Below are 10,765 nucleotides of genomic sequence, written 5' to 3'. Positions count from 1 at the left end.
AAAATTGTCTAACCTTCCCCTATGCCTTCTTTGGCGTTGTAGACTGCCGGCATTTCTTTCTGTATTTCCTAACGAGCCCCTCATTTCCAAACCCTATTATCGCGCGAAAGCTTAGCGAGGGCCCTCGGTTCTGGCAGCCTTGATGCCAAGGTAGCATAAGAGGGCTTCCCGCCAGTTGACCGCTCATGACCGGCTGTAGACGTTCGCGTCACGCCCCGGGGGTTGAAAAAGAAGGTCCCCTTCTCCCCGTGTAGTCTGAGTGGCGCTGGCTACCACCCTCAAGTGTCAGATACAGTTGAAGTAAAAATAAATACCCCAGAAAGTGAAGCAGAACACAGTCGCCCAGATAGCCGAATTGGTAAGGCATTCGAGATCTAATCGAAAGGCGTGGGTTCGGTCCCCACTCTGGGCGCATGTTTTTCTTTCTTTCTTTCTCTCGTAATTAATAAAAAATTAATAATAATGTAACGTCACTAACGGTAAAAAAAAACAAAAAAATTGTCTAACCTTCCCCTATGCCTTCTTTGGCGTTGTAGACTGCCGGCATTTCTTTCTGTATTTCCTACCGAGCCCCTCATTTCCAAACCCTATTATCGCGCGAAAGCTTAGCGAGGGCCCTCGGTTCTGGCAGCTTTGATGCCAAGGTAGCATAAGAGGGCTTCCCGCCAGTTGACCGCTCATGACCGGCTGTAGACGTTCGCGTCACGCCCCGGGGGTTGAAAAAGAAGGTCCCCTTCTCCCCGTGTAGTCTGAGTGGCGCTGGCTACCACCCTCAAGCGTCAGATACAGTTGTAGTAAATATAAATACCCCAGAAAGTGAAGCAGAACACAGTAGCCCAGATAGCCGAATTGGTAAGGCATTCGAGATCTAATCGAAAGGCGTGGGTTCGGTCCCCACTCTGGGCGCATGTTTTTTTTTCTTTCTTTCTCTCGTAATTAATAAAAAATTAATAATAATGTAACGTCACTAACGGTAAAAAAAAAATTGTCTAACCTTCCCCTATGCCTTCTTTGGCGTTGTAGGCTGCCGGAATATCTTTCTGTATTTCCTAACGAGCCCCTCATTTCCAAACCCTATTATCGCGCGAAAGCTTAGCGAGGGCCCTCGGTTCTGGCAGCCTTGATGCCAAGGTAGCATAAGAGGGCTTCCCGCCAGTTGACCGCTCATGACCGGTTGTAGACGTTCGCGTCACGCCCCGGGGGTTGAAAAAGAAGGTCCCCTTCTCCCCGTGTAGTCTGAGTGGCGCTGGCTACCACCCTCAAGCGTCAGATACAGTTGTAGTAAATATAAATACCCCAGAAAGTGAAGCAGAACACAGTCGCCCAGGTAGCCGAATTGGTAAGGCATTCGAGATCTAATCGAAAGGCGTGGGTTCGGTCCCCACTCTGGGCGCATGTTTTTCTTTCTTTCTTTCTCTCGTAATTAATAAAAAATTAATAATAATGTAACGTCACTAACGGTAAAAAAAAAAATTGTCTAACCTTCCCCTCTGCCTTCTTTGGCGTTGTAGACTGCCGGCATTTCTTTCTGTATTTCCTAACGAGCCCCTCATTTCCAAACCCTATTATCGCGCGAAAGCTTAGCGAGGGCCCTCGGTTCTGGCAGCCTTGATGCCAAGGTAGCATAAGAGGGCTTCCCGCCAGTTGACCGCTCATGACCGGCTGTAGACGTTCGCGTCACGCACCGGGGGTTGAAAAAGAAGGTCCCCTTCTCCCCGTGTAGTCTGAGTGGCGCTGGCTACCACCCTCAAGCGTCAGATACAGTTGTAGTAAATATAAATACCCCAGAAAGTGAAGCAGAACACAGTCGCCCAGATAGCCGAATTGGTAAGGCATTCGAGATCTAATCGAAAGGCGTGGGTTCGGTCCCCACTCTGGGCGCATGTTTTTCTTTCTTTCTTTCTCTCGTAATTAATAAAAAATTAATAATAATGTAACGTCACTAACGGTAAAAAAAACAAAAAAATTGTCTAACCTTCCCTTATGCCTTCTTTGGCGTTGTAGACTGCCGGCATTTCCTTCTGTATTTCCTACCAAGCCCCTCATTTCCAAACCCTATTATCGCGCGAAAGCTTAGCGAGGGCCCTCGGTTCTGGCAGCTTTGATGCCAAGGTAGCATAAGAGGGATTCCCGCCAGTTGACCGCTCATGACCGGCTGTAGACGTTCGCGTCACGCCCCGGGGGTTGAAAAAGAAGGTCCCCTTCTCCCCGTGTAGTCTGAGTGGCGCTGGCTACCACCCTCAAGCGTCAGATACAGTTGTAGTAAATATAAATACCCCAGAAAGTGAAGCAGAACACAGTAGCCCAGATAGCCGAATTGGTAAGGCATTCGAGATCTAATCGAAAGGCGTGGGTTCGGTCCCCACTTTGGGCGCATGTTTTTCTTTCTTTCTTTCTCTCGTAATTAATAAAAAATTAATAATAATGTAACGTTACTAACGGTAAAAAAAAAATTGTCTAACCTTCCCCTATGCCTTCTTTGGCGTTGTAGACTGCCGGAATATCTTTCTGTATTTCCTAACGAGCCCCTCATTTCCAAACCCTATTATCGCGCGAAAGCTTAGCGAGGGCCCTCGGTTCTGGCAGCCTTGATGCCAAGGTAGCATAAGAGGGCTTCCTGCCAGTTGACCGCTCATGACCGGTTGTAGACGTTCGCGTCACGCCCCGGGGGTTGAAAAAGAAGGTCCCCTTCTCCCCGTGTAGTCTGAGTGGCGCTGGCTACCACCCTCAAGCGTCAGATACAGTTGTAGTGAATATAAATACCCCAGAAAGTGAAGCAGAACACAGTCGCCCAGGTAGCCGAATTGGTAAGGCATTCGAGATCTAATCGAAAGGCGTGGGTTCGGTCCCCACTCTGGGCGCATGTTTTTCTTTCTTTCTTTCTCTCGTAATTAATAAAAAATTAATAATAATGTAACGTCACTAACGGTAAAAAAAAATTGTCTAACCTTCCCCTATGCCTTCTTTGGCGTTGTAGACTGCTGGCATTTCTTTCTGTATTTCCTAACGAGCCCCTCATTTCCAAACCCTATTATCGCGCGAAAGCTTAGCGAGGGCCCTCGGTTCTGGCAGCCTTGATGCCAAGGTAGCATAAGAGGGCTTCCCGCCAGTTGACCGCTCATGACCGGCTGTAGACGTTCGCGTCACGCCCCGGGGGTTGAAAAAGAAGGTCCCCTTCTCCCCGTGTAGTCTGAGTGGCGCTGGCTACCACCCTCAAGCGTCAGATACAGTTGTAGTAAATATAAATACCCCAGAAAGTGAAGCAGAACACAGTCGCCCAGATAGCCGAATTGGTAAGGCATTCGAGATCTAATCGAAAGGCGTGGGTTCGGTCCCCACTCTGGGCGCATGTTTTTCTTTCTTTCTTTCTCTCGTAATTAATAAAAAATTAATAATAATGTAACGTCACTAACGGTAAAAAAAAACAAAAAAATTGTCTAACCTTCCCTTATGCCTTCTTTGGCGTTGTAGACTGCCGGCATTTCTTTCTGTATTTCCTACCGAGCCCCTCATTTCCAAACCCTATTATCGCGCGAAAGCTTAGCGAGGGCCCTCGGTTCTGGCAGCTTTGATGCCAAGGTGGCATAAGAGGGCTTCCCGCCAGTTGACCGCTCATGACCGGCTGTAGACGTTCGCGTCACGCCCCGGGGGTTGAAAAAGAAGGTCCCCTTCTCCCCGTGTAGTCTGAGTGGCGCTGGCTACCACCCTCAAGCGTCAGATACAGTTGTAGTAAATATAAATACCCCAGAAAGTGAAGCAGAACACAGTAGCCCAGATAGCCGAATTGGTAAGGCATTCGAGATCTAATCGAAAGGCGTGGGTTCGGTCCCCACTCTGGGCGCATGTTTTTCTTTCTTTCTTTCTCTCGTAATTAATAAAAAATTAATAATAATGTAACGTCACTAACGGTAAAAAAAAAATTGTCTAACCTTCCCCTATGCCTTCTTTGGCGTTGTAGGCTGCCGGAATATCTTTCTGTATTTCCTAACGAGCCCCTCATTTCCAAACCCTATTATCGCGCGAAAGCTTAGCGAGGGCCCTCGGTTCTGGCAGCCTTGATGCCAAGGTAGCATAAGAGGGCTTCCCGCCAGTTGACCGCTCATGACCGGTTGTAGACGTTCGCGTCACGCCCCGGGGGTTGAAAAAGAAGGTCCCCTTCTCCCCGTGTAGTCTGAGTGGCGCTGGCTACCACCCTCAAGCGTCAGATACAGTTGTAGTAAATATAAATACCCCAGAAAGTGAAGCAGAACACAGTCGCCCAGGTAGCCGAATTGGTAAGGCATTCGAGATCTAATCGAAAGGCGTGGGTTCGGTCCCCACTCTGGGCGCATGTTTTTCTTTCTTTCTTTCTCTCGTAATTAATAAAAAATTAATAATAATGTAACGTCACTAACGGTAAAAAAAATTGTCTAACCTTCCCCTATGCCTTCTTTGGCGTTGTAGACTGCCGGCATTTCTTTCTGTATTTCCTAACGAGCCCCTCATTTCCAAACCCTATTATCGCGCGAAAGCTTAGCGAGGGCCCTCGGTTCTGGCAGCCTTGATGCCAAGGTAGCATAAGAGGGCTTCCCGCCAGTTGACCGCTCATGACCGGCTGTAGACGTTCGCGTCACGCCCCGGGGGTTGAAAAAGAAGGTCCCCTTCTCCCCGTGTAGTCTGAGTGGCGCTGGCTACCACCCTCAAGCGTCAGATACAGTTGAAGTAAAAATAAATACCCCAGAAAGTGAAGCAGAACACAGTCGCCCAGATAGCCGAATTGGTAAGGCATTCGAGATCTAATCGAAAGGCGTGGGTTCGGTCCCCACTCTGGGCGCATGTTTTTCTTTCTTTCTTTCTCTCGTAATTAATAAAAAATTAATAATAATGTAACGTCACTAACGGTAAAAAAAAACAAAAAAATTGTCTAACCTTCCCCTATGCCTTCTTTGGCGTTGTAGACTGCCGGCATTTCTTTCTGTATTTCCTACCGAGCCCCTCATTTCCAAACCCTATTATCGCGCGAAAGCTTAGCGAGGGCCCTCGGTTCTGGCAGCTTTGATGCCAAGGTAGCATAAGAGGGCTTCCCGCCAGTTGACCGCTCATGACCGGCTGTAGACGTTCGCGTCACGCCCCGGGGGTTGAAAAAGAAGGTCCCCTTCTCCCCGTGTAGTCTGAGTGGCGCTGGCTACCACCCTCAAGCGTCAGATACAGTTGTAGTAAATATAAATACCCCAGAAAGTGAAGCAGAACACAGTAGCCCAGATAGCCGAATTGGTAAGGCATTCGAGATCTAATCGAAAGGCGTGGGTTCGGTCCCCACTCTGGGCGCATGTTTTTTTTTCTTTCTTTCTCTCGTAATTAATAAAAAATTAATAATAATGTAACGTCACTAACGGTAAAAAAAAAATTGTCTAACCTTCCCCTATGCCTTCTTTGGCGTTGTAGGCTGCCGGAATATCTTTCTGTATTTCCTAACGAGCCCCTCATTTCCAAACCCTATTATCGCGCGAAAGCTTAGCGAGGGCCCTCGGTTCTGGCAGCCTTGATGCCAAGGTAGCATAAGAGGGCTTCCCGCCAGTTGACCGCTCATGACCGGTTGTAGACGTTCGCGTCACGCCCCGGGGGTTGAAAAAGAAGGTCCCCTTCTCCCCGTGTAGTCTGAGTGGCGCTGGCTACCACCCTCAAGCGTCAGATACAGTTGTAGTAAATATAAATACCCCAGAAAGTGAAGCAGAACACAGTCGCCCAGGTAGCCGAATTGGTAAGGCATTCGAGATCTAATCGAAAGGCGTGGGTTCGGTCCCCACTCTGGGCGCATGTTTTTCTTTCTTTCTTTCTCTCGTAATTAATAAAAAATTAATAATAATGTAACGTCACTAACGGTAAAAAAAAACAAAAAAATTGTCTAACCTTCCCCTATGCCTTCTTTGGCGTTGTAGACTGCCGGCATTTCTTTCTGTATTTCCTAACGAGCCCCTCATTTCCAAACCCTATTATCGCGCGAAAGCTTAGCGAGGGCCCTCGGTTCTGGCAGCCTTGATGCCAAGGTAGCATAAGAGGGCTTCCCGCCAGTTGACCGCTCATGACCGGCTGTAGACGTTCGCGTCACGCACCGGGGGTTGAAAAAGAAGGTCCCCTTCTCCCCGTGTAGTCTGAGTGGCGCTGGCTACCACCCTCAAGCGTCAGATACAGTTGTAGTAAATATAAATACCCCAGAAAGTGAAGCAGAACACAGTCGCCCAGATAGCCGAATTGGTAAGGCATTCGAGATCTAATCGAAAGGCGTGGGTTCGGTCCCCACTCTGGGCGCATGTTTTTCTTTCTTTCTTTCTCTCGTAATTAATAAAAAATTAATAATAATGTAACGTCACTAACGGTAAAAAAAACAAAAAAATTGTCTAACCTTCCCTTATGCCTTCTTTGGCGTTGTAGACTGCCGGCATTTCCTTCTGTATTTCCTACCAAGCCCCTCATTTCCAAACCCTATTATCGCGCGAAAGCTTAGCGAGGGCCCTCGGTTCTGGCAGCTTTGATGCCAAGGTAGCATAAGAGGGATTCCCGCCAGTTGACCGCTCATGACCGGCTGTAGACGTTCGCGTCACGCCCCGGGGGTTGAAAAAGAAGGTCCCCTTCTCCCCGTGTAGTCTGAGTGGCGCTGGCTACCACCCTCAAGCGTCAGATACAGTTGTAGTAAATATAAATACCCCAGAAAGTGAAGCAGAACACAGTAGCCCAGATAGCCGAATTGGTAAGGCATTCGAGATCTAATCGAAAGGCGTGGGTTCGGTCCCCACTTTGGGCGCATGTTTTTCTTTCTTTCTTTCTCTCGTAATTAATAAAAAATTAATAATAATGTAACGTTACTAACGGTAAAAAAAAAATTGTCTAACCTTCCCCTATGCCTTCTTTGGCGTTGTAGACTGCCGGAATATCTTTCTGTATTTCCTAACGAGCCCCTCATTTCCAAACCCTATTATCGCGCGAAAGCTTAGCGAGGGCCCTCGGTTCTGGCAGCCTTGATGCCAAGGTAGCATAAGAGGGCTTCCTGCCAGTTGACCGCTCATGACCGGTTGTAGACGTTCGCGTCACGCCCCGGGGGTTGAAAAAGAAGGTCCCCTTCTCCCCGTGTAGTCTGAGTGGCGCTGGCTACCACCCTCAAGCGTCAGATACAGTTGTAGTGAATATAAATACCCCAGAAAGTGAAGCAGAACACAGTCGCCCAGGTAGCCGAATTGGTAAGGCATTCGAGATCTAATCGAAAGGCGTGGGTTCGGTCCCCACTCTGGGCGCATGTTTTTCTTTCTTTCTTTCTCTCGTAATTAATAAAAAATTAATAATAATGTAACGTCACTAACGGTAAAAAAAAATTGTCTAACCTTCCCCTATGCCTTCTTTGGCGTTGTAGACTGCTGGCATTTCTTTCTGTATTTCCTAACGAGCCCCTCATTTCCAAACCCTATTATCGCGCGAAAGCTTAGCGAGGGCCCTCGGTTCTGGCAGCCTTGATGCCAAGGTAGCATAAGAGGGCTTCCCGCCAGTTGACCGCTCATGACCGGCTGTAGACGTTCGCGTCACGCCCCGGGGGTTGAAAAAGAAGGTCCCCTTCTCCCCGTGTAGTCTGAGTGGCGCTGGCTACCACCCTCAAGCGTCAGATACAGTTGTAGTAAATATAAATACCCCAGAAAGTGAAGCAGAACACAGTCGCCCAGATAGCCGAATTGGTAAGGCATTCGAGATCTAATCGAAAGGCGTGGGTTCGGTCCCCACTCTGGGCGCATGTTTTTCTTTCTTTCTTTCTCTCGTAATTAATAAAAAATTAATAATAATGTAACGTCACTAACGGTAAAAAAAAACAAAAAAATTGTCTAACCTTCCCTTATGCCTTCTTTGGCGTTGTAGACTGCCGGCATTTCTTTCTGTATTTCCTACCGAGCCCCTCATTTCCAAACCCTATTATCGCGCGAAAGCTTAGCGAGGGCCCTCGGTTCTGGCAGCTTTGATGCCAAGGTGGCATAAGAGGGCTTCCCGCCAGTTGACCGCTCATGACCGGCTGTAGACGTTCGCGTCACGCCCCGGGGGTTGAAAAAGAAGGTCCCCTTCTCCCCGTGTAGTCTGAGTGGCGCTGGCTACCACCCTCAAGCGTCAGATACAGTTGTAGTAAATATAAATACCCCAGAAAGTGAAGCAGAACACAGTAGCCCAGATAGCCGAATTGGTAAGGCATTCGAGATCTAATCGAAAGGCGTGGGTTCGGTCCCCACTCTGGGCGCATGTTTTTCTTTCTTTCTTTCTCTCGTAATTAATAAAAAATTAATAATAATGTAACGTCACTAACGGTAAAAAAAAAATTGTCTAACCTTCCCCTATGCCTTCTTTGGCGTTGTAGGCTGCCGGAATATCTTTCTGTATTTCCTAACGAGCCCCTCATTTCCAAACCCTATTATCGCGCGAAAGCTTAGCGAGGGCCCTCGGTTCTGGCAGCCTTGATGCCAAGGTAGCATAAGAGGGCTTCCCGCCAGTTGACCGCTCATGACCGGTTGTAGACGTTCGCGTCACGCCCCGGGGGTTGAAAAAGAAGGTCCCCTTCTCCCCGTGTAGTCTGAGTGGCGCTGGCTACCACCCTCAAGCGTCAGATACAGTTGTAGTAAATATAAATACCCCAGAAAGTGAAGCAGAACACAGTCGCCCAGGTAGCCGAATTGGTAAGGCATTCGAGATCTAATCGAAAGGCGTGGGTTCGGTCCCCACTCTGGGCGCATGTTTTTCTTTCTTTCTTTCTCTCGTAATTAATAAAAAATTAATAATAATGTAACGTCACTAACGGTAAAAAAAATTGTCTAACCTTCCCCTATGCCTTCTTTGGCGTTGTAGACTGCCGGCATTTCTTTCTGTATTTCCTAACGAGCCCCTCATTTCCAAACCCTATTATCGCGCGAAAGCTTAGCGAGGGCCCTCGGTTCTGGCAGCCTTGATGCCAAGGTAGCATAAGAGGGCTTCCCGCCAGTTGACCGCTCATGACCGGCTGTAGACGTTCGCGTCACGCCCCGGGGGTTGAAAAAGAAGGTCCCCTTCTCCCCGTGTAGTCTGAGTGGCGCTGGCTACCACCCTCAAGCGTCAGATACAGTTGAAGTAAAAATAAATACCCCAGAAAGTGAAGCAGAACACAGTCGCCCAGATAGCCGAATTGGTAAGGCATTCGAGATCTAATCGAAAGGCGTGGGTTCGGTCCCCACTCTGGGCGCATGTTTTTCTTTCTTTCTTTCTCTCGTAATTAATAAAAAATTAATAATAATGTAACGTCACTAACGGTAAAAAAAACAAAAAAATTGTCTAACCTTCCCCTATGCCTTCTTTGGCGTTGTAGACTGCCGGCATTTCTTTCTGTATTTCCTACCGAGCCCCTCATTTCCAAACCCTATTATCGCGCGAAAGCTTAGCGAGGGCCCTCGGTTCTGGCAGCTTTGATGCCAAGGTAGCATAAGAGGGCTTCCCGCCAGTTGACCGCTCATGACCGGCTGTAGACGTTCGCGTCACGCCCCGGGGGTTGAAAAAGAAGGTCCCCTTCTCCCCGTGTAGTCTGAGTGGCGCTGGCTACCACCCTCAAGCGTCAGATACAGTTGTAGTAAATATAAATACTCCAGAAAGTGAAGCAGAACACAGTAGCCCAGATAGCCGAATTGGTAAGGCATTCGAGATCTAATCGAAAGGCGTGGGTTCGGTCCCCACTCTGGGCGCATGTTTTTCTTTCTTTCTTTCTCTCGTAATTAATAAAAAATTAATAATAATGTAACGTCACTAACGGTAAAAAAAAAATTGTCTAACCTTCCCCTATGCCTTCTTTGGCGTTGTAGGCTGCCGGAATATCTTTCTGTATTTCCTAACGAGCCCCTCATTTCCAAACCCTATTATCGCGCGAAAGCTTAGCGAGGGCCCTCGGTTCTGGCAGCCTTGATGCCAAGGTAGCATAAGAGGGCTTCCCGCCAGTTGACCGCTCATGACCGGTTGTAGACGTTCGCGTCACGCCCCGGGGGTTGAAAAAGAAGGTCCCCTTCTCCCCGTGTAGTCTGAGTGGCGCTGGCTACCACCCTCAAGCGTCAGATACAGTTGTAGTAAATATAAATACCCCAGAAAGTGAAGCAGAACACAGTCGCCCAGGTAGCCGAATTGGTAAGGCATTCGAGATCTAATCGAAAGGCGTGGGTTCGGTCCCCACTCTGGGCGCATGTTTTTCTTTCTTTCTTTCTCTCGTAATTAATAAAAAATTAATAATAATGTAACGTCACTAACGGTAAAAAAAAAAATGTCTAACCTTCCCCTCTGCCTTCTTTGGCGTTGTAGACTGCCGGCATTTCTTTCTGTATTTCCTAACGAGCCCCTCATTTCCAAACCCTATTATCGCGCGAAAGCTTAGCGAGGGCCCTCGGTTCTGGCAGCCTTGATGCCAAGGTAGCATAAGAGGGCTTCCCGCCAGTTGACCGCTCATGACCAGCTGTAGACGTTCGCGTCACGCCCCGGGGGTTGAAAAAGAAGGTCCCCTTCTCCCCGTGTAGTCTGAGTGGCGCTGGCTACCACCCTCAAGCGTCAGATACAGCAATAGTAAATATAAATACCCCAGAAAGTGAAGCAGAACACAGTCGCCCAGATAGCCGAATTGGTAAGGCATTCGAGATCTAATCGAAAGGCGTGGGTTCGGTCCCCACTCTGGGCGCATGTTTTTCTTTCTTTCTTTCTCTCGTAATTAATAAAAAATTAATAATAATGTAACGTCACTAACGGTAAAAAAAAA

This window comes from Haemaphysalis longicornis, unplaced genomic scaffold (genome assembly GCF_048455015.1).
Source record: "Haemaphysalis longicornis isolate Haplotype H1 unplaced genomic scaffold, Haemaphysalis longicornis Haplotype H1 scaffold_4, whole genome shotgun sequence".
In the NCBI taxonomy this organism is placed as follows: Eukaryota; Metazoa; Arthropoda; class Arachnida; order Ixodida; family Ixodidae; genus Haemaphysalis; species Haemaphysalis longicornis.
Note: the sequence above shows the minus strand (reverse complement) of the source record.